Genomic DNA, 25,087 nt, shown 5'->3' on the forward strand with positions numbered 1-25,087 from the left:
GAATTAAGGCAAAAAAAAAAAAAAAATCTTCAGTTAAGTAAAAAAAAAAAAAAATTCAATTAAGCAAAAAAAATCTCAGATTTAGCAAAAAGTCTTGAATTAAGCAAAAAAAAAAAAAAAAATCTTCAATTAAGTAAAAACTGAAAAAAATAAACAAATTTCTGAATTAACGAGATACTGTATTCTGAATTTATTAATTCAGAAAAACAGAGCCGAATTAATTTTTTGTGTGAATGCAATACACTTCCATACGTATCAAACAGCTGCTTAACTATAGCAAAATATTCCTCCAGTCCAGCCATGATTCCGTTTGTTTATTTTTTCCCTAGTAATGAACACTTCCGGGTCAGACAACTATATTGAAAATAGCAAATTGAAACGGTCGTTATCCGTTTTTTTCATTTTTCATTTGAGCACAAAATCGGGAAACGGAAAAACAAACCGTTAGCAGTTTTTCACTGTGGTTTTGAAAATGAAAAACAAAGAAACGAGTTTTGTTTTTTTTTTGGTTTTTGATTTTTGGTTTTAAATTGAAAAACGAATGAACGAATGATACATGGATTATTTTTCTCAATATTTTATATCTCTCTCTTTTTTTTTTTTTTTTTTTTTTTTTTAATCTTGCTGTCTTGTCTCATGGGTCTCTTCCTCACAGCATCACGCTCTGCTCCAGTCGCTTGATTTGATTGGTCAGTGGCTATGTCTGAACTCTCGTCGTATCCCGCGATACTGCAGATCCTTGCCATTGAGGAGCAGACTCAGAAGTCTGTTCAGTCGCTGTTTGTAGCTCAGACGGGTGCAAGCAGCACAGGCAACCTCTGTGGGTTGAACCGTGATTCAGCTCCAGGCGTAACAGGGCTCTTCTAAACTAACCGAACGACCGAAAACACCACCGGCCGGCTCTTATCCACAAACTGCAGCTTGCTGTGAGAGCTTTAATCCCGCAGGTGAGGCGGCTAACGGTACGTGTTTTCGGCTCTCCTCAGTCCACACTCATATGCACTGCTAGCTCATATTCCTGGTTCAGTTTCTCTTTAGCAAAACAACATGTAAATCTCAGCAGTTTTAATGTCCACCTCAGCCACATTTAACGGCACCTTATAATTTAGGATTTGACTGGTTGAACGTAAACTCCAGTTTGTCGGTGGAGGTGTTTACGGGTTCAGAGGGGAACACAGGAACTTCAAAGCTCAGTGTTGACTCTGGCTCTGGAATGCAAACCTCCTGTTAGCTTATATGCTAACGACACATTTGCTAAGTATAAACTAGCCTTTGACTGGGTCTCTATCTAGCTGGCTAAGTAGTTTGTAAGCTCAGCTTTAGAATAATATCGTTTCACATTATTATCGTGATGGAGAGGTTATGATGAGGTGGCTTCACGGGGAAGCCATGACAGTTTTTTTTTTCTTTTTTTTTTTTTTGTGAATGGACCAGGTTAGAAACTGACAAACTTGTGGGTAAACTCAACTGGTTAGCTAGCGTGCGTGGTTTTAACAACAAGTTTGTATTTTTCTTCCCAATCACCGTTTGTTGTAGGGCATTTAGCAACAGAGCAGATGGGTTTTAGGACTTGTTTTTTTCTGTTGGTCCTCAGATTCAGTTTATAACGCAGGGATGTCACACTCATTTAAGTTCAGTTCCACAGTCAGCCTAATATGATCTGAAGTGGGCCAGACCAGTAAAATAATATAAATAATAGGATAAGAACTGATAAATAATGTCAACTCCAACGTTTTCTCTTTGTTTTTGAGTGGAAGTAAAATTGCGTAATGAAAATGTTTACATCTATGAACAGTACGCCTTAGTTTATCATTTATACATATGCATCACAACTTACAGATCACAGTGGATCTACAACTACACAAAACATTTAGTAACAGGCAAAAAATTGGTAGAATTTCACATACTTCTCTTTAGACATTTCAGGTTAGTCACATTTTTTGTAAAAGGCTAGTCTGTAAATGTAAACATTTTTGTGTAACTTAAATTTTTTACACTAAAACAAAGAGAAAACATTGCCTTTTTCATTATTCATAGGTTATTATGATAGTATTTTACTGGTCTGACCCACTTTAGACTGAATTGACCTAAAATAATTTTAACATCTTTGATTGTTAATATCTTCAGTGTAATTTCTGCATTTCACAAATGTATCCCAGGGGCCTGATTGGACCCTTTGGTGGGATGGATTTGTCCTGCGGGCTGCATGTTTAACGCCTGTGAAGATACACAGGCTACATTCAGACTGCAGGCAAAGTGTCCCAAATTGAATATTTCCACATATGTGACTCAGATTTGTTTAGCGTTCCATGACATTTTGATCAGAGAAAATCACCTGGAGTGTGCTGTTCCTTTGTGATCTGGACCATTTCAATATGTGGTCATTCATCAGACACTGATCTGATATTTTGCAGCCTTAGTCTGAATAGACAGATCAGAATTCATGCAACTTTCCATTATCTTAGATAATGGGCTGACACCTTTTGGTATCTTTAGAGCTATTTTAGGACAGAAATAGAAAAAAAAAACAGTCCGGAGCCTTAAGATATTCTTATGTTTTACCTCAAAATGGTGACTGGTTAAGAAGCTCATTAGGATTAGGTTGTATGCAATATACCAAGAATAAATCAAAGTGTCTGTACATTGACATAACTACAATGAAGTAACAGAACTGAGTGACATTATCATTATTGTTTTATGCAGAAAAAACTGACTGGTTTGTGAAGACTAGTATCCTAAACATCATATATTATAGTTAAACTGCCTGGTCTATGTGGAGTGCTCTGTAATTCATACTAATACTTAAAGTTTGTAATGCATAACATCCTATTACAGACTGGAGTCAAGAGGACACTTTGGTGGTCTTGTGTATGTGGGAATACTGTAATTACAGATGTTGACATTGATGTTACCTTAATTTGGCCAACACTGCCATTAACATACTTTACAATGCACCTACACATCCCATCCAGTCTATTCTGTCTCTGTTTTCATAGTTATGTTTGGATTTGGCGACTTTTATTGACTGGTCTTGGTGATCACTGGTTGTGATCATCATAATATTATGTGATCATCACATATCAACGCAACCAGAAAGAAGTCGAACTGGGGAGATGTCAAGATCCGCGAGCTAGTGTCACTTCAGGCAGAGGACTCTATCCATGCTAACATTTGTGGAACAATGAAAGACAGGCCAACTCTGGAAAGGTTAGCACAGTGGTTCCCAACCTTTTTTGGCTCAAGGGAGTCACCCTGTCCACACCTGTCCAAATGCTGCCGGCTTGTCCGTGCTGCACCGCCACCGCTGGGATAGCCAGTCATCAAACCGGATCGTGGTATTGATGAGTTAGAATCGCTTTAGGGGCATGGTGGGCCTGTCTGTTTATATAAGGTATATAAGGTGGGTCCTGTGGTCACCATAGTGGAGGGAGCGCACTGCATCTCCCCGCTCCTAGAGATCCATTCCCCGCATGAACCTCCTCCATGCTGAAATCTTGCTCCATCGTGTCAGGTAGTGAGGCAATGTCAGAAATGCCCATTTCTTCTAAACTGCCCCTTCTTCAGATCCACCTTTGTAAACATTCAGGTTTTGCTTATGTTCATGTGTCTTTCAGATGGTGGTAAATGACCCCATTCTTGTACCTCAGTGCTGTGTACTAATACTTGTGTGTATTGGATCTCTGCAGGTTTGTGCAATGTGTGTTTCACAATAATAAAATAACAGAGGGATTTTGATCTTTTGTAAATAAAATAAAAAAAAAAATCTACACATGAAATGGAATGACTGAACAACAGTGCACTTTGAAGGCTTCATGTGCGTTTTATGCATAAGGGCACAAAGTCATATAATCTGCGCACCACGCATGCGCGAGCACGCAATGGTATTGTTGTTTACAAATGCACCCCCCCCCCAAAAAAAAAACAAAAAAAAAAAAAACAATCTGATTACTCGAATAATTGCTGAAATTTTTGGTACAATACTAGACTTCAAAAAGAATCGATAGCTGCAGCCCTACATTTTTTTGCTAAAATTAATTTGCTTTTGATCATGTCATAGTTTGCTATACTATGTTGCAAATAGATGTTAATTTTAGATGACATTTAGGCTATATAATGTAAATAATGAACGTTTTTTTGGTGTTGTCTTCTCAGTTTCTCTTGGAGATGTCTTAGTGGGGTCAGGCAGGCTAAGAAATCTTTCCGTTCTCTGTTGGGTCCGGTTTACTGACTGCGACTGTGTCTGGGCAGGTTGAAGCACTGTAACACATGTGGTTACATGATCGGGCCAATCAAGATATGCCCTCTCAGATATTATATCTTGCATTTTATTTTAACTTGATTTTTATTAGAAAACGTGTGTGGTGTTGTAATTATAATTAAAAATTTACTGAATAATTAAAATATTTTTTATTAGTAATTTTTTTTTTTTTTACCAATTACTAGAAATTCCAGGCGACCCCATTTGAATTCCAGGCGACCCCAAGGTTGAAAAACACTGGGTTAGCAACACCGCTATGCTCAGCGTATTTCCGATGCGCAAGTTATATGTCACACTGTACACTGCGCTGCGTCACCGGCCCTTTGATTCTGGAACACAGGTCCGATATGTAAAAGTCCAGCCTGTCTCACCTCTGTTACTCCTTTGGCTTGGCTGTGGAAATCGGTCAGTAGTGGCAAAAAGGTGGGATCACCATCTTGGCTTTTTTTCCGGGATCTCTGTGTAAAAGTGGCTGTAGGTTTTGATTGTTGCGTCTTCCACAAATATTGTAAACCCACATGTAGCCACCTGATTTCTTCAACTTTCACTCAGGACCAACATCATCTTTTAAACTGAGAGAGGTAATGGTTTGACATTTATTGTGATAATTCTTAATATCAACAGAAACAAACTCATGATAATGTTTTGGCCGTACTGTGATTGTGTTTTATGTGCAGTACCTTTGATGTGTCTCATGATTCTGTTGTTGTCAGTCCAGCGTTCAGCAGTGAGTGGAGTTGATAGCCAGATCGATAGCAGCAGGGAGGAGAGATGTGATGTGGTGTTGACTGGACTTTGGTTTGTATTAGTCTGTTACTTAAGGTATTGTTGTGTTCAACCAGAAAATCATTCACAAAAAGAATGAATAACAGTGTTTTCCGCTGGTAAGGTTTTGCCATGGTGCTGCACCTTGGCAAAATCCTTGCCACCACACCATACATTTCGTACAAAAAAATAATCACCATCACATTAAAGTTATTATTCATATGTATAATATACAATAAGACAGTCCCCCCCCCCCCCCCCCCCCCATAGTATTGTAGGCAGGACAGACCCCCCCTGGATTACACACCGCCACATCAATTCAAATCCACAGGAAACACTAAATAGAAATCCACAGTTAAGCAATAAACAGGTTTGCTCAGTCTTAAATGTTTTATCTGGCATTTCCTCTTAGTTATAATACATACACCTTTGCCGATCCATCTTATTGTCCTTCCAGGTGTTTTTGCCATTCTAATGAACAAATGAAGCCAAATATCTTAAGTTTTGTGGTTGATGTAGGGGAGTCCATTTTCACAGTTATCATGGATGTTTTGCAGATGGACAACAATGTAAACACCTTTAATTTGGGCTTCACATTTGAAGCAACACCACAGGCTATAAACATTCTTTTATGGCTGTGGCTTACTACCAAATACCTTAAATGCTTCACATTTTGCTCAAGAGCCAGCCTGTTGAGAGGCTCTGAAATATGTTTCTTCAACTCCATCTCACTAATAATATGCTCCCAGGTGTGTACCTGACCCCCTCTGTGTACAGTAATTGTGAGATTATAATCAGTATTGATACTACTCTTTAACTTGTTGTGTATTGTCAAACAAAGCTTTATGGACCCACGTAGGTTTTTGTTTAGTCACTGAGTTTATTACAGCATCTAAAATGTCTGTCAGGTTTGGAAACAAAGGATCTGAACATTCGATTCACATTTCTTTAAGTTTGTCTGCCGTTGAGAGACACTTTTTTGCATTGCTTTTGTTTTGTTTTCCTGCAATAAATTGTTGACATTGTTATATTTTAAGTTATTTGGTCATTTAGTTCGAACACGTTTAGAAGCTCGGTTTTGCACAATTGTTACTTTAAACTATTGAACTGTCTGAAGCTGTTAGTATGGCATCTGGCTTGGAATCTAGCAATGCACTGGAAAGATGTAGTTACCAGACACTGACTTATTGTTTCTGCTGATCAGTAAGTCAAAGTAATTTAATATGATGTTTTACAAATGACCAGTAGCAGAACTTGGTTCTACGATGTCTTCCACTTTAAACATATCTACTGTGAAAACTCTAGACTTGTACCCATGTCTGTCCTCTTCAGTAAATATTAAACATGGGGCTCTATGTTGAGCTATCTGCTGAATGGCCCAGTGCAGTTTTATGTCGTCGCACTGTGATTTACTATTGATATGTGTCCTTCCAAAGCCATTTCATTCTCTTCTCTGATGAGTGCCCTTAATCAGCACATTTTACCACATTGCACGGAGCAGTCGAGTGTCCTTGTGACAGAAGTCCTTTCTTGTTTCGTTCTCGTTTCAAATGCACTTTGAGACATTGAGTTGTACCAGGGCAGAAAGCTGTCAAATGGTAACAGAAATTCTTTTTGGATTCTGCACATTTTTACTCCATGTCTGCGATTTCTACTTCCAGGAGGTAAAAACTAGTGCAGATAATATACCATATTCCCCTCTTTGTTTTGTATACTGTTGTAATTACTATTAAACCGGACACCAAAGCTACTTTACTTTGATTCACCTGCTTTCAGAATTATACTGTTGTATATGAAAGGACAAGACCAGTCCCTGCTATTATGCAGTTATGCACAAGGGTTTTGCCAAGTCCAAACATGCCCATTTCAACACAGAAGAACAGTAGCAAGATCCTAGTCAAGGCGTCTAATCACCCCTAACTCCCGAATGGGGGGGGGGGGGGGGGGGGGGGGGGGGGGGTGATTAGAGTCTTTTTGGTTTTGGTTTGGTTTGGTTTTTTGTTAACACTCTAGCAGCACAACTGTTGGTTGAATTTATACCACATTTAGTTTGTACATTGCCAGTGACCCAGAATAGATCTCATTATTACATTTTGGGAACAGTAGGTCAAAGTTAAAATTTTTTTATAAATTTTTGAAATCTTTTTTCCCCCCATTTACCTTTAATGGGCAAAATTTCAAATGTCTGCAGCAGCAAAACTACTGGTTGAATTCATACCAAATTTGGTTTGTAGATTGCCAGAGATCCAGAATACATGCCATTACATTTTGGGAAAAATAGGTCAAAGTTTACATTTTTTTATGACGTTTTTGTAAATCTTTTTTCCCCCCCGTTCACTTATAATGGGTGAAAATTCACATCTGTAGCAGCAAAACTTTTGGTTGAATTCAAACCAAACTGGATTTATAGATTGCCAGTGACCCAGAATAGATGTGATTATAGTTTGGGAAAAGTAGGTCGAAGTTCCAATTTTTTATGAATTTTTAAAATCCCTTTTTTCCTCCCATTTACTTTTAATGGGTGAAATTTCAAATGTCTATAAAAACACCCATTTTGTTTCCATTTACTTCAAACTTGGCACATATATAGAGGCAGTTGATATGCTGACATCACCACATGTACACACATGATGACATCAGCTGGATTGATGTCAAAATAAGCTACAATACGTGTGAGGGGCGTAGTTTGTTGTGCCTGCCACCACTTGTTGTGTATCTTAATGTTTGCATGAGAACCATCTGTCAGTAGCTCACATGTGAAGCGTTTCTAAAGCTCTGGTCACTGTGTCATCTGAGCTGCAGTTCACTCCAAGCATCGGCCATACTTCTGTGCGCCCTTTGTCTTTCTCAGACTCTGTACTTGCAAATTGCAGAGGAGGCAAGTGTTTTCTTTTGGTTTTTTATTGGCAAAGAACTGTAAATTTAGATCATTAAATGCTCTAAAACCTCCAAAGCAATCCGAGTTTTTGTTTTATCTGTGATCATAAGACCTCTTTTTGGAGTGTGTCTGTCATCTTAATTAGGCTTTAAAGGAAAGGTCTGTTTGAGGCTGATTCTTTTCTCACACTCTTGAGGTTTAGCCATCTGTTTTCACCCAGCAGGCAAAAAGAGATAATGCTGCCAAATTGTAGGAAAAATACTTTAAATATCATACATTATACTCGGCTATGGTTGTGTCTGAAACATTCTCCTTTGAGTCCATTATTGCAATAAGCCAACACTCCTCAGAGTGCCACATCTAAAAACATTTGAAAGCCATATGCCTAGAAATGTTGTCTCACACAGTGTATGAAAAATGACACCTAATTTTTGGGGCTTGGAAAGTGGTTCTCTTCCAGTTTTATTTGAAATGTTTGCTAAAATTTGATTGTGCATAGGCAGTGTGACATCATAGATTATCGTGGGTCAAGCGGATTTGTCAGCAAATGCAGATTTTGATGTAATCCCTCCATGACTGACCATCTTCAGTTGTTTTAGACCTACCAGTTCTTTTTTCTAAAGTGCTTGGTGTTGAGGTTAAGGTTATAAATAATGAGAAATGAAAGACTAAATTGTTGGATTTTTTTCCTTTTTTTTGCAAATGATGAATTGCAGCAGTAAGTGGTGGCAGATATTGTATTAAGAGGTTGACTTCACAACTCTGTTTAGAATTTCTACTTGTAGACACAAGTGTTTTGTTAAAGAGGCAGGAAATATAACGTTGCTCTTTTTTTCCTCCTCCTTTTCGTTCACGATGTGGTCGGTTTGCTGACAAGTGGAAGCGGAGTTTCTTTTATCTTATGAATGAAATAAATAAACTAAACTTTCTCAAACTTAGCATTCAAAACGGGTCGTGTTTTAATTACATCACCAGTTGGCAGTGTAAATAATCTAACAGTGATATAATCTGTGAATTAATTTTGTTAATAAAATAGAAGCGTGGAAGAGTTTATGAACAAAAACAAGGCAAAAATGGCATAAAAGTTGTAACAAGATGAATATGATGTAAAGGGTGCAACACGATTACGAAAAGTGATTCCAGACACAACAAGGTGCAATGGATATAAACACTACAAAGTGAGACAAAAAAGACTTTCAGACAGGGTTTTTACAGTGGAAAAGTCAGTTGTATCTGTATGCAGTAGCATTAAAGTCATGTGTCTGTTAGTTGACAACAGTGTGTTACTGCCGACTGTAACTAATCGTATTTGTCAGCATTAGAAGCAGTTGTTGACATTATCTTCATCCATGAATGATGTTTTCACCTGATCATAAGTGCATTTAATTCTGTCCTGTTAAGGCGGTACATGAGTCACTTAAAATCTAGATGGAGGATTTTTTAGGTCACCAGCTGACAGGCCATGAGCTATTCTGAAGGCACCATGTCCGTTGTCTTCATCTTCATTAGCAATTTCTTCGCACATCTTCTCTGACTAAACTACTGGATGGATTCATTTCAATTTTTAGCTTCCTTGGGACAATGTCTACAAAGTTTTGAGAAATTTACATAATTTGAATTTTTGAAATATTAAAAGTGTGCCGTTATGTATAATGGTCCATATTTTGATGGGTTATAACATGGAAATAGTTAGATATATCAATATACTTACTGTTGAGCACTGATAGGAAGTCAGATATGGACTTACATTTAATTAGTTGAGTTATCTTCCAGTGAAAGTACCACCTACTTCTATTGGGAGTAGGGGTGGGCGATACAGCAAAAATATCATATCACGATTTTTAAAAAATAAAATCACGATTTCAATTTATCACAATTCTTTACATTAATCTTTGAGACTAATTTGCAAGTTTCTGAACAGTGCAACCAAACAATTTCCCTATGTAAAACATAGCCCTAAAAGAAAACAGTAAAACAGACAATTTAGCCCAAAGAGCCTTCCAGAACATTTTTAATTTAGTTTGTGCAATTTTGCCAACATGTACCAAGAACATAAACATACTAAAATGTAAACAACACTCTGATTAAGTACACTATTGAACATAAAAACTAAACTGCACTTTGTTTTTGGGGTAGCTTTCAACAAACATGAAAAGTAAAAAATAAAACAAAACAAAAAACAGAACAAACTGTCAATGAAGAAATGCCCCTTTCAGATAATCCTCCAGGCTTCCAGAACAGGTGGCTGGTAGTTGTAGTTTTCCAACTAGTAATCAGTGTGTTGGGTTCTCTTGGATTGAGGAAGAAGTCCAAAATGAGAAGAAGAATAATCCAGGCACTCCACAAAAGGATCAATGTGGAATGTAATTGCTACTCTTCTCATAGGATGCCTTTACTAAATGTTTGCGTTAAAGTTGTTTGCTTTAGTTAACGCTCTCTGTTGCTGCTGGCTTTGGTGTGGCTGGTCTTCTAGTTCAGTTGGACTCTCATACTGTTTGGGATGCACAGTGTGCGTATTGTGAGCAGCGCGGACTCCGCGCACACTGTCCGTGGACGTTTGAGGTTTCATAATCGAGTGTACCAATTTCATATTTTAAACAGGTCGATGTGTGTGGATGTCTGTGGAGTCAAGTAGGCCTGACTTTGTGGGGGCCAAGTCTTAAGTTGTGATAGGGCTGCACAATTAATCGTTAAAAGATCGTGATCTGGATTCACACATGTATGCGATCTCATTTCTAAACACGGACGATTCTTAAGCATTTTATTTCACTGGCTACATTACAAATAAATGCCCGCAAATGCAGAATTGCCGCCGCCTCTTTCCTCAACCAATGGTAAAGCGTCTTTACAACACATGACCCTCCTGCTGTTGGTTGTAGTTGAATGAAGAAAGAGTGAATTACAGCGGAGGAACGTCTGTGGTAAAGAGAGTGAAATGGATGAAAACCCCAGTGGTAGTGGTGAGTCACCCACCTGAACAATTAAGGTTCACATTCAGCGGTGTTCATCTCATGTTGGTCTTGTTTTCTGTTGTCCAGATCCAAGTGTGTTTTCATTTTCACTTCTCTGACTTCTGCTGTTGTTCTTCTCCTTTTCTTTTCTTTGCCAGTGAGGATAACTCAGCCTTTAACCAAGAATCAAAAGTCTCACCCTCTCTAAAAATTTTGAATTAAAAATATTCCATTGTGCTGCTGGGAAGTTTCTTTGCGCTGCAAACTTTCACAGATCAGCTGATGTTGCTTAGCAACCGGGACCATAAGTGCAGCGTTTCCGCTGGTAAGGTTTACCCATACTGCCACACCACACATTTCATAGAAAAAAAAATCATCACTGTCGTGTATTATACATATGTATAATATATAATAGGCCAGGACAGGAGGGGAAGGAAAAGGGAATTAACATAAAGTTTCACTTTCACTTCTGCGGGGGGCACGGACCACACCGCCATATACCCCCATTGTATAAATAGGACGGGGTAACCGGCTGAAACGCACATGCGCGCACCCCCCCCTCCCCTCCCCAGCCAAACTGTGTGCGTGCGGCCAAGCCCCACACACACACACATCACTGCCGACCCAAATGCACGCACACCCCTTGCTGAAACGTGCACGTGTACCCCCCCCCCATTACACACAGCCACACCAACAGATCAATTCCACAGATAAGTGACCAGACTACTTGCAGAGTGGTATGAAAGACGCGAATCAGGTAAAAGAACCCATTTTCTTTGACAGCGGTGCAATAAACATTTTGTGAAAAAAATCGTGCCAGAGAATCGTGATCTCAATTCTAAGTAAAAGAATCGTGATTCAAATTTTTGCCAGAATCGTGCAGCCCTAAGTTGTGATAGACTTGGCCTGCCATATTAGGTTTCACTCTCACTGCGTGTACTCATTGTGGGGTACGTGTTGCACCCCCGTATACCCCCCCCAGATTCCTTGATCTCTCTGCTTTGTTAGATCCTCGATACGCTCTAATCCTTCACGGTCTAATATCGTCATATCACACACCCCTAACTGGGAGATTGATCTCCTGCATCATGACCACAGGACTCTAACATGGCTGCAGAAGCTGACAACCTCACAAATTCAACTTATTTGACTCTTGATACAACATGACACAGAGATACAGGGTCCTATTTTTATTTTAGGTCATGAGAAGAGTTTTTTCCCGAGAAGAGAAAAAATTGTAAACTACTGTTTTAGGGCATTTGAAAGAAAAGTATTTCCCATTTCCTATGCATTTACTTAACCAGTCTATCAACTAGATATCCCTAAAATTATACTGCACATGATATATTGTGATTAATAAAATGCTTCCAAAGACCTTATTTGTGTTGCCAATTCGTAGTAGCAGAAGAAGACTTATCAGATGTGGATTGACTGCGACTAAGCTGCCAGCTGGCCATTTTGCTGCTGATGCTCCTTTGCTTGCTTAAGTTGACCAGAAAATCCTCTTTAAATTAGTCTTTCTTTTCTCCTGCTCCCCACATTCAACCAAGCCTGCTGACTTGTGACTGTTTGAAACCTTTTGTTTCCATTGTTCACTTATGCTATTCAGTCGCCTGCACAGTGGATATTAGATATTGATAAAAGGAGAAATTTTTCTGTCTACTTTTTATCCTGAGGGTCTGCGTTTAGATCAGTTTTCCCAGCATGGGGTGGGACCATCTGGGGCTGTTTAACCTCATGTCTGATGGCTTATGGAGGCATTTCATTTTTTTTAATGTACCTGCCAAATTGGAAAGTAGATATATAGGCAGCATAACATTAGGCAGCGAGCTGTGTGCCTGTGACTTCCATGGTTAATTTTCAAAAAGCACGGACAAAAAATTATACATGGCTTGCTCAGAGCCATGCTAATTATCAATATTAGGGCTGCAGCTATCAAATATTTTAGCATCCGAGTATTCTACTGAAAATTCCTTCAATTAATCGAGTAATAGGATAAAACTTATTTTTGCTTAGTTAAAGAGCAATTATAAATACACAAGAGGAAATAAGGTCTTTCACTTAATAATGAAGGACCAATTGGTTTCCTGTTTTTTACAATTAACAGTTTTATTTCTTACATTCATATTGTGCATACGCAACAAAGTTTATTTTCTTGACCAGAAACATTTCCAGAGAGGCAATTGCAAATACAAATAAAAATAAATAAAATTTAATTACTTTCAACTTAGTATTTCTTGTAAGTATCAAAATATAACACATTAATAAATTAAAAAAAAAAAAGGCATAAACATTGCCTTTTTGTTGAGCAGCTGAACTTTGGCAGCTGTAAGTTTCAGAATTAATAGTTTAGACTTAACAGGAATGTGTTGTGGCATAAAAGAGGAAAGAACATTTGAACAGGAACTTGGAACGAGTCCATGCATGAACAGTTTGACACATTTCTGCTATATTCAGGAGAATCGAGGCAATACCCCCCCTCACCTTATCTGTCTGTCTCATAACCTTTAACCCCACACACACACGCACGCACGCGCGCACACACACATCCAGTTAATTGGTGATTCGTTTCATTTTAGCAAAAAGTAGTTGGTTTTGCAAAAATTCGGCCGTGACAAGGTCAGAGAAAACTTTCATCCAGCCGTGCACCATTTTGGCTTTGCTTTTGGGAAATTAACCGTCCAAATCAAAGGTCCACGGCTCGGTGCCTAAATCCATGCTTGTCACAATCGTAATAAACTAGCGACACATTCGACAGTAGCCACAGTTAACACAAACCTAACCCTCCGCAGGGCTAACGTTATGTTAGTCAGGTATATTGACGTTAATCTCATGGATTTGCCCTACGTTAATTTTATTTTATCTGGGGTCCTCCGCTCCATTCTGGGTGTGACAGATGTGCTGTTGTTGTATGGAAGGGCCGTGTTACAACAGATACATGTCACAGTGTTCACCTACTGTTCAGTCTGAAATGCTTCCACACTTTCGACATTTTCTGTCTTTTTTATTGTGGTTTTTTTTTGTCTTTCGTCATCATTGTTGTATTCACTCACCTCTTCCATCTTCCCGCTGCTTCAACTGAACAGTACGGCGTCCTCCGTCATCTTCATTTGCATGAGTAACGTAAGCGCATTGTGCCACATAAAGTAGTCCATGCGACATGCTTTGAGCTTTACCATTAAATAAGCGATTCCTTGAGGCAGATAAAATTCCTTGATCCTTTTTTGTAATCGAGGTACTTGAATTACTTGAGGAATCATTTCACCCCTTATCAATATATTTTTCTGTTATCTTGTCATGGCCTAATTTTGGCTAAATCCATCTGTTTTTTGCTAAAATGAAGGGAATCATCTATTAACTCCAGTGAGTCCCTGGACGTTTCTGCGCGTCCTGATGATATGTGCGATTTAAGATGATGTGACAGCAAGACGGAGCCTCGCTGAAACTCCATTTCAGTTTGTGTGAAAAGTGACGATGTCAAACTAATACTGTGAAGTTGTGTTGAAAGCACATGTAAAATCAAAGTTAGGAGACATATTAAAAAATGATTTTTCAGCGATAGTGTCATTATGTTCGGTGCACATTTGGTTCCGGTAGAGACGGTAAAAACGGGGTTTTAAGTGAATTTCTTGCAAGCAGGAAGTGCTTGCATGAAAGAAAGCATATTATGTTTCTATTGGTGGAAAAGTGCATCACATCGACCAATCAAAGACATCCATACTAGGGATGCACCGATACCACTTTTTTCCAGACCGAGTACGAGTACTTACATTTGAGTACTTTCCGATACAGAGTACCGATACTAGTTGTTAATAATCACATTCCAGTTGTTAGTTCTTTTTGTAAATGTGCTTTATTGTCTTTGTCATTAGTCTGACTGGAACAAATTGCTGCAACTGACATTTAATGTGCTGGAATGAGTGTTTGTCAATTAATCCACCAGGGGGCGCTGCTCTGAATTAACCATACTGGACAAATACCACGAAGAAGAGAAAAGTTTTATGAGAAGAAGAAAGTCAGTAATAACAAACATGGAGACGACAGAAGTAACACTACTGTGATACTAATGTAGCAGCGTTTTCTCTGGTAAGGTTTAAAAGCTTCGCTTCAGCAGGAAGAGAAAAGAGAAATGAGCCAGAAGTTTGGTTTTCACTTCCGCTGGCAGCGGTCCGCACCGCTTCTTACCCCCAGTCCAGCCCTGAGTAGTTGTCCTAAATGTGTCAGTAGTTTTTCTGTAAACCGGCCCGGCCCTGGGTAGTTGTCCTAAATGTGTCAGTAGTTTTTCTCTAACTCACACAGTGGCTCTTTGAACAGATCCTCTACCTCCACAGTTCCGCTGGTATTCTCCATCTGGGTACACATCCACCAGCACCTGGAAAACAGATGGAATGTACGCAGAGGATGGACAGAACGCTGTCTGTCTGTGTCTGTAACGTTGCTTTCAGTCAGCGTTACTTTTATCACCATCATTTATTTGGTTAAATCTCCACACTCTTCACACTCCACACACATTATTCCTCCTCCTCGTACCTGCTGCACTGAACTGGGAATGTCACACGGCTGTAAGTGGTATCGGTGCATTTGTATCGAATTACTTTTACAAGTATGAATACGAGTACACACACGGAGTATCGGAGCAGATACCCCATATTGGTATCGGATCGTTGCGTCCCTAATCCATACTGTAGTCTGTAATCTAGTATACTATGAAAGTTGTGGAAATAATGGAAAAGAGACAGCAATAGAAATACTGAACTTCAAGATTTCAAAGATTTGTGTATATTTAGTAGAAATGCAACGGTACTCAGGGGGGAAAACCATGCACTGTTCAGTCCGCCCTGCACGGGACAGTCGGCCCTTATGGTCCACGGGCTGTCAGCTTGGCAATTGATTCTCTCTCTCTCTCTCTCTTTCTCTCTCTCTCTCTCTCTCTCTCTCTCTCTCTCTCTCTGTCTCTCTCTCTCTCTCTGTCTCTCTCTCTCTCTCTCTCTCTCTCTCTCTCTCTCTCATTAGACCTGCAACCCGACCTGTAATTAAACACACTTGGTTCGATTACATGATGTTTTTTAAATCCTATTTATTTTTCCAGAAGAAATTAATTCGGAACTAAAGTATTTTCTCTTCTGTTTACATGGAAATGTTAAACCTGAATAAAGGTTTACATGAGGTATTAATGAGGTAGATCAGTGAGCAAAAGGGTTTGCGCTGCAGTGCTCACATTGCCTTGTTCTCGCTGCCCTTCTGTTAGCTTAGCTTAGCATAGCCACTGCATTTCCATGGTCACACGTAGCCAGTTTTTTAAAGGTGATTTGTTGTCTTTTGTAAGTATTTTGTGCAATCCGATTCTCCCTAATTATTTCTTTAGATCCGCGACTTACTGCACTCATACAATCTTGGGACTGTTGTGTTGACAGAAGTTAGAAAATCTTTTTGTTGGAAGAGATGCATGCGGTAAATTAGCTTTGCTTTACTGTTTTAGCTTTGCATGAGTTTTTAATTTCCCAGATTTTATTAGTGCAGTCAGTCACATGGCCATGATTTGAGCCTCAATTTGTGATCATATTGACCCCACCGGACTAAAGTAATGATTAGGGATAATTGAATTTCACAAAATCACTCATAAAATACTACAAATCGCCTATAAAAGCATGGCTACGTCTGACCATAGGAATGAAGCCATTATGCTAAACTAGGCTAAGCTAAGCTAACGGAAGGGCTTCAAGAACAAGGCAATTGGTGCACTGCAGTGCAAACTGATTTGCCCACTTATCGAACTCATTAGTGCATGACAAATGAATTAATCAAAAACAAGTGGTGAACTATTCCTTCAGGGTTTTCCAGGCTGGTAGATCCCATCAGAATCGCCCACTGGAACGGTTTGGGTTGACTAGACTGCAGTGCATATTCTTCCGCCAGCGCAGAATGTGTGCATCATCGCGACAGGACAAGACAACGAGCATGTGCAGAATGGAAGGAATAAAGTCCAAACGGAATAAAGGGTTTACATGTCCCAGGAAGAATTTAGACCGAATTAAAAAGTGGATTAAACCAGTGACTTTAATTGGGTTTAAATTTAATCCGAACTTTTCTTTTTCAACTGGAATAAGGTGTTTACATGGGCATCTGAAATAGGATCTAACCTTTAATCAGATTAAACCAGGAGTAAAAGTTGTCATGTAAACGCACAGATTGTCTACAGAGTAACTCAATTTTAAGGGCTTTATTTTTGGCTAAACCGCCACCATCAGTAAATCTCTAATATGTGCTGCTCACTGCCATCTGTGGCCGGATATAAACGGAGGTGAAATTCACTTCACAATAAAACAAACCGGCTGTGGATCAACCACAGTCAAATTAGATGATCATTCATTAAATGTCTTGCAAATTATTTTCATCCATAATCTTCTTTTACTTTGTCACTTCCTTGCCCTCTACCTACCCGCATTTTGTTAAATTCTACCCATGCCTGTACCTGCGAAAATTCTATCTTTATTTTTTTACCTGACCCGGTCCACTCGACCCGGTACAGGACTCGGACACACATAGGAAGTGCATACAGTCAATAACTGTGGTGTTTTTATACCGCTGTTTTCTTTTACATCCCTATGCAGAACGGGAATTTTATTTATTTTTGTAAAAAAAAAAAAAAAAAAAAAAAAAAGCTCCATTTGGGCCTTAGGTGTGCACGTGCCTGTTTTATATGACTGTATACAAGTAGTCAAGGAACAAGAAAGGGTTCAGTACAGTATTCAGTACAGTCATGTAATTTCTTCCTACTGTGAAATTCAGGTTTTGCTGACAAGCAAAATAAAAATATAATTTTGGCGGGGAAAAGAATAAAACAGTTTTCTTTATGCACAAAACATGTACCAAAACCGAATCGAAGCCGTGGCCCAAGAACCAAGGTACGGACCGAACCATGGGATACCTGTACCGTTGCACCCCTAATATTTAGCTTTTTTTTTTTTTTTTTAGTGGGTAATTAGTGTGTTGTGTCGATACTATTAGCGTTACATGTGGGTGCAGATTGTAGCAGCGATGTTCCACCTACAGGGGGTTTAGGCAAGCAAGTGCAGAGAAGATTAGAGTGAGGTAAGCCAGGCAGGTACAGGTAGTTGTTCATGGAAACCATCACCAAAAGCCAAGTGCACAAGGCCATAATAAAAATTAAGATTTCAAAAGAAAGAAATGAGGTTAACTTGATAGAATGAATTAGAAAAAATGACAGAAAAGAAAATGTACTTAATCAAATTCTAAACTTATTTTCCATGTCAAAATATAACATTTAGCATACCAAAATGCACTAGACTTCAGCATTTAAGATCTGTTTTTTCAAAATTTTCCTGGGGAACGCTAGGCACATCACTTTTACACCCACCAGAATATTACACATCCAGTTTTTTTTTTTTTTTTTTTTTTTTTTTTTTTTTTTTAACACACCCTGTTCCTCCATTTCTGCTTAATGCCCTGGTAGGCAGGGTAGGCAGATTTACTGAACAAAACATGTCAGCTGTTAAAGAATGACTAAAGATTTTATCACTTATACTAAAGAGTACTCCTACTCCAGAATTTGCATACAGGTTGAATAAAAGATGCATAGATAATTGGAATAAAGGTGTCAAATAATGCTGAAAAATAGGTGTCGGCATGCAGTTATACTCTTCATTGAGATCAGCTGTGTCAGCTGTGCTATCCACACCCTATAATAAGACATGCTTATTGTTCTACCCAACCCCCCCTCAAAATAAAAATCACTCAGAGCTCAGATCAGATCTGCCGGGTGTGTTCTTCTCCTCAAGACACTAAAAATAAAGAACCCTTTTAGATGTCAACTTAAATGTTCAGAACACAAAGGCGACTGAGAGACTAAATAGAAAAGTAGAAGGGTAGGTCTTTTAGTTTCTGTTTAAGTTAAGAGTCAAGCCAATGAATGATTCAACCCTTGTTATTCCATTTTCCTTTAACTAGCCGACATGCTCTTCACGTCCTGCAGTAAGCTGATTGTTTGTACCAGTGTCCCCCATCGCTGGAGCTGCTTGAGCTTGCTCATGCTGAGGTTTTAGTCTCTAATGCAGGCAAAGCCAGGTTGTCCCGTGGTGTAATAATAGGCTGATAGACAAAGGGCTCCTCTGCTTTGGCTGCAGGCTGCATGACACTTCCGAATGCCTGAACCCTGAAGCACCAAAATCCATGTTTGCCAGAGCTGTTACAGTGCTTCAGATAAGTGGCCTTTTAACATTGGTGTTATTAAGGCCATGATGAAACCGCATCTTTTCCGAGCTGATCTTTTTCTTTGTCGTTTTTAAAAAAAAATGCCTCATAAACAGAGTCACTTCAGGAAATCTGTGTCCACACAAAACCACTGAAAACCACTGAAAATGATGTAGTACTAATGTCAGGCCTGCATGTGGTGCTGTAATGCACTCGCAAAAAACGGACAAGTCGACGTGGAGCATGTGCGTAAAGCTTGCGTGCTCAGCGATTCCCCAGTGCATTATAGACCTGGTGGGCCACTAGGCCTTGCTTGCCATGCGCGAACCTCTATTTGCCACAATGCACGTCACAGCAAAATCTGAAGATGCCCGAGTTACCTCCTGGCTCTGTTTGTAAACACATGGTTTGTTTATGGTGGAGTACACTTCGAAATTGTTCACCGTCATGCAAGAGATTCAGGTGAGTAATCACAGAAAGACTTACAGATTCATGATACTTGGACTAGGACTGAGGTTTGACAGGTTTGATGAAGAATTGGTCACGAAAGTCTCCCACACCTTTAATATAAACGAGCTTAACATAGCCTTTGATCAATGGATGACCCGCTCTACCAACTGAGCCATAGCTGCCCTACTTTAAGCTTAAACTATGTTAACTATGTTTTTTGCACTTATGGAGAGGAAAAGGCTCAACATGGACAACATCCATAATTCTGGGGTTTTCATTTTGATTTTTGCAGAGGTGAAAGTGGACATGACTGTTTATTTGACAGTTTATTTTCATATTCAACAAATTCTGTGAAGTCCTGTGAGGCAACCTTGTTGTGATATTGGGCTCTACAGATAAAATTGAATTGAACTGAGATGTCAACACGAACTTTGATGATGATTGATAATTGTTCTGGGGCATTAAACTACGTTAAGCTTTTGTTTACGTTAAGCATTTTAGAATGTCCCTCTTCTTCTGCTGCTGTCAGACTGAACCAGCCACCTTTTCTTCATCTTGCAGCTGTAGAAGTTTCAGTCTTGTGGGCGTTATTGCCAACTTGAATGCAATGATCATGATACAGAACTTTTAGTACATGGCCACTGTTTATATACCGATCTAAATATTCTGAAAAAGCATAAGAATTTCCCACCATCGACTTGAGAGTGCACATAGGGGTGCCGTACATCCACCTTATGACAAAATAATTCATGAAGTGGCCGTAGGTCTGATATAGGAAGGTTCCAAGGCATAAGACACAAAATCGCATCTTTTTCTCACAGAGGCCTAGAGTTGCTCTTGCATTTTAAATGGTAGCTGTACTGACTTCATAAGACGGCCGTAAGAAACTCCTGATACCTCTACGAGTGTCTACGAACTCCAGATCTCATACGGACTGGGACGTTTATACGAACCCATCGTTTGTAAGAAGCTTTTTGACTGAGGCTTGTTTTTGACATGCATGGTGGGTGTTAACTTCTGACACAAATATGTAGTGATGATTCTCTCCTCTCTCTTCTGTCCAGGTACTATCATTAACTTTTTAACAAAAAAAGATGGGTAGAGTACAGTCAAGTCAAACTGAACCTGTGCCATGTTGTCAAAGAAGGACTTTAGTTCTACCTAAAATATCTGTAGAATTAAGTGTATAGCAAACAGGGATTTCATAGTGATGTTTAGCAGACTGCAACAGACTGTTGTTTGAATTCTTATTTTCGTGTTTCTATGGCAATTGGATGTGGGATGAGAACAGGGTTGGACACTAAACTAAACTCTAAACTGTTGCTCTGTGAACTCCACAGTACAACCAACCACAGTCCACTTCAAAGACAACAACAGACAGTTTATGGTAGTATACTCAGGAGTCCTAACCCCTCCCCCAGACCGCTTCCTCCATATCCCCCTGTCTTTGCTAAATACCAACTGTCCCCTTGAACAAAAGAAAGTGGCCCCAGTTGCCCCCAGGCAAGCAGACGAACAGAATAATGCCTCAGCTTTGACAAAAATGTGTGTGTAGTGGTGACACAGCTCTGCAGATTGAATTAGGTTTAAGAGACATCCAAGCCTGCTTTCCAAGGAAATGTACCGCTCTACTAGAAGAAAGCACTGTGGTTGGCTTCACACATGATCATGTGTGACGAGTTTGTGTCTTTGCCATCAGTCTGATCTGTCACAGCATCAGTACCCGATCCCCAGAAACCCCAGCGCCCTAAACACTTTATGGGGTCATCATAAATTTTGGCTGGTGATGTAGCCCTGTGTTGTTCTCAGCCAGAGTTGTGTACTGCTGCATTCAGACTTGCAAATTTCTATTCAAAGGCAATAAATGGCAACTTTAGCGCGATGTCTATTAGTTTGTGGTTGGCGCAGCTGAAGCTAGAAATGGCCTTTGTGTTCCAGTTACAGGCTGAATGGTTCTCACTTAATTTTTACTTAATGGAAACATATAGTGTTATTTACTTGTTCAAACAGTCCATGATGGAATTGAGGCTAAAAAAAAACAAAAAAACAAAAACTTAACTTGGCATCAGCCAAAAACAAATGTTTGTTTTTGTTGTCCTTGGTTGCTGTGTTTTGTGCCAACAGTCTGTGTGAATTGCCTTTGTAACATTTAATTTATGATGCATTAACTGCTAAAAAGAGAAGAACAAAATCCTTGTATATATTATATTCAGATAAATAATTGCTCTTTATTCAGATTAGGGATGTAACAATATGAAAATTTCATATCACTGTTATTGTGACTGAAATTATCACGGTTATCATTATTATTGCAGTATTGTTGAAATGGACTCAAAAAGTACTTGTACATACACAGAAATAATTTAGCCAAGTTGTATTTTGGAAAAAAAACCCAAATAAAATAACATGCAGTTTCTGCATGTACTTTCTGTTGGCAGAAACATTAAAGTAGTAACATGTAAACATCAAATGTGCAAATGTGCATGAAAGATGGCACCGTATGGCCATAAGAGATAACTGCACTTTGTGCAAATTGTGGATAAGAACCAAGAATAACTTTCTTTACATTCAGCGCTCAAGACTAGATCTAGTCTCACAGATTTAAGAACTGGTAGAAAGAACACTTTCACTGTTTCATGAACCTTATCTAGAAATCAGATGCACATATAAAAGCAACAGTACAATTTCAAACAAAGTATTGTGGCAGAAACATTATCCACATTAAACCTTTTAGTGGGTTGAAAAATCTCCAGAGTGCTGTCCGTGCGGGTGCCTTCTACCATGTTTTCAGAGGCCAAACAAGTGCGGTAATTAAACATGGTTTTAATGATAATTAGAATTTTGAAACGGTAATACTAACAGTATGGAATTTTACTGCGGTTTATCATTATACCGGTAATCGTTACATTCCTAATTCAGATGCCACACTTTGGTCACAGACATAGGTTAACAGTAAATGTAATTCATTAGATAACCTTGAATTGTTTTTTTACTGGAAAAATGTCTTCTTGTCGAAAGTTGATTTACTGTGGTGTGTACCAAGAAAGGTAATTTTGAGTTTGAAACATTACATGGATCAGTCTTGTCCTTTGATCCACACTTTGAGAAGTTAATCCTGCTGGTATAGCTCAGTTTTAGCCCAAAAGAAGAATTATTTAGCCTGTAAGTTAAATGATAAAGTATTTATGAAGGGGTTCTTTTTCATGCTGTTTGATAATTGAAAGGCTTTGTGCATCCAAGTTATGCAGTGAAATGACCCTGGGCAGACATTTTGCATTCACTCCCATAAGAGCCATCAAGTCTTACTACCCAATGTGAATGCACAATGTCTTGGTTAATTGTTTTAATAGCCACTGTTACAACTTCACACACTCCAATATTACAAATATGGGAGACTTCAAAGCTCCCTCTTCATCCCTGAACAAAATTAGCCTTCACCGACCCTCCTTCGCTCTGCTTCTGTGACATTCACACTTGATTAGGTTTGCAAATTAAGTTTTCCTTCTTTTGAGGTGGGAGGTTCGACCTTGGCCCCAGAGACCTGTTAAGTCTTTATTGGATTGGCTGGACATGCTGACTTATATTCTAGCAGTGTTTTGCCCATGTGCCTGCTTCACTTCACTGCTTATTTCAGCTTTCAGGCTTAATTGAAACTTTCAGCCAGGATGCAAGGTAGCATTGCAGTAAAGTAAATAGAGCTTAGTGGCATGAATAAAGTTAACAGACCTGTCATTAGTATTATTAATTTTCCCGATCTTTCTAGATGTTGCAGGTGAAAATGTTTGCTGTGAGGAAAGGAATAGCTAGTAAGACATGTTCTTCGGTTGAAGACTCTGCTGTGAAAAAGGCCTGTTAATTGCATCAGTAAGTAACCCTAACCTTTACTTGGTCAGTTACAGATGATAAATGGAGTGAGTGTGTGTGTGTGTGTGTGTGTGCGTGTGTGTGTGTGTGTGTGTGTGTGTGTGGTGTGTGTGTGTGTGTGGGGGGGGCATGTTTTTGGACTTCTACAGCCATGACTGAGGTTCATGGCTGTGGAAGTCATTCCACATGAAAAGTTTATCTTTTGAAATGAGAAATATGTACAATAATATTATTATGGACCATTATTATTTGTATGCAAAGTAGGGCTTCAACTATGACTCTTGCAGTTATCAGTATTGTAACGACTAGTCAACTAGTCAGATTATAAACTGGAAAAAAAAAAAAAAAAAATCAATCAATCAATGGCTCTTATTTATTGCAGATATAAAATACATCTTCTTTCCTTTAACAAGAACATTTGGCACACAACTACAATGCATAACAAAGTTTGTTAAACAAATATTCAGTTTAATTAAACTTTGATTTCAATATTTAACAAATATTGTAAGCAGCAACAGAATGCTTTTTTGTATATAACAATTACAATTAGAGCCCAACCATTATGGGACTTTTGGAGCCGATACTGATAATGGGGGCAAAAAAAAAGCTGATATCAGAAATATTGACCAATATCCGATATATTGGCAGATAACCGATATATCTGCCAATATATGAAATAAGAACATTGATGCACACAGGATATAATAGTCTTATATCAGATCATGGTGGACATGTGAATTAACAGTTGCATCTTTGTTTATCTCACACAGATAATTCACACAACTTTCAAACACTGTGTAATAGTCTTAAATTAGACTAGTATGTGATCCGTGGGGAACCACGGGTTGTAGATGTAGTAGTTTTTACCCCTCAGCCAAAATGGCCAGAGGGGTATTGTAATCGTTTTGTTGTCTGTCTGTTCATCTATCTGTCATGCATGGACATATCTGCACCAAATTTATACTGTGGATGCATCTTGGCATCAAGCAGAAGCCTATTGAAAAGAGATGACCATGACCAACTTTTTCAAGGTCAAATGGCGACATGTCTTTTCAATGACATAATTGTATTATCTGAAGAATGCACTGACATATCTGCACCAAATTTACACTGTGAATGTATCTTGGTATGGAGCAGAAGCCTATTGAAAATAGATGACCTTGACCTACTTTTTCAAGGTCAAATGGCCTTGTGCGCTATATCTAAATCAAATCAAATTTTATTTACATAGCGCCAAATCGTAACAAAAGCCATCTCATGACACTTTACATATAGAGGTGGTTGGAACCAGACGTTTAAGCCAATTTACAGAAACCCAACAGAATCCTCCAGGAGCAAACACTTGTGACTGGTGACAGTGGAAGGAAAAACTTCCTGTTAACAGCAGAAACCTGGAGCAGACCCAGACTCCTGGAGGATGGTCATCTGCCTTGACCAGTTGGGGTTAAAGAGAGAGAGGGTAAAGGAGGAGAAAAAGATAGAGAGAGAGACGGGGGAAGTAGGGGGAGACACATGGATGCAGTTGATGCACAGATAACTGAACCAGAACTATGAAAAAGTAGATCAGCTGGTGCTGGCACAACCACCAACAACCAGAACAAATGTCCATGACAGTTAATACTACTACTACAGATCGAGTATGGATGCTGGAATCAACAGTCCACAATACTTAAACCAAGTCACTGGACCTCAGGTTTGTTGTAGTTAGCC

At 38.9% G+C, this 25,087-nt stretch overlaps 1 protein-coding gene across 4 annotated transcripts in view; it reads left to right on the top strand.

Annotated features, from left to right (window-relative positions):
- Positions 1–743: 743 nt before the first annotated feature.
- glceb (glucuronic acid epimerase b) overlaps positions 744–25,087 on the top strand; it is a 113,506-nt gene continuing 89,162 nt past the window's right edge. The window contains exons 1-2 of one of the 4 annotated variants that reach the window (XM_030122841.1): positions 744–962; positions 23,277–23,377. The gene's annotated coding sequence lies outside the window, so the exon portion shown is untranslated. The remainder of the gene's footprint in view (positions 963–23,276; positions 23,378–25,087) is intronic. The other 3 variants (XM_030122849.1, XM_030122834.1, XM_030122859.1) reach the window with 3 other exon arrangements.

The sequence above is a fragment of the Sphaeramia orbicularis genome, chromosome 3 (assembly GCF_902148855.1).
Source record: "Sphaeramia orbicularis chromosome 3, fSphaOr1.1, whole genome shotgun sequence".
NCBI lineage: Eukaryota > Metazoa > Chordata > Actinopteri > Kurtiformes > Apogonidae > Sphaeramia > Sphaeramia orbicularis.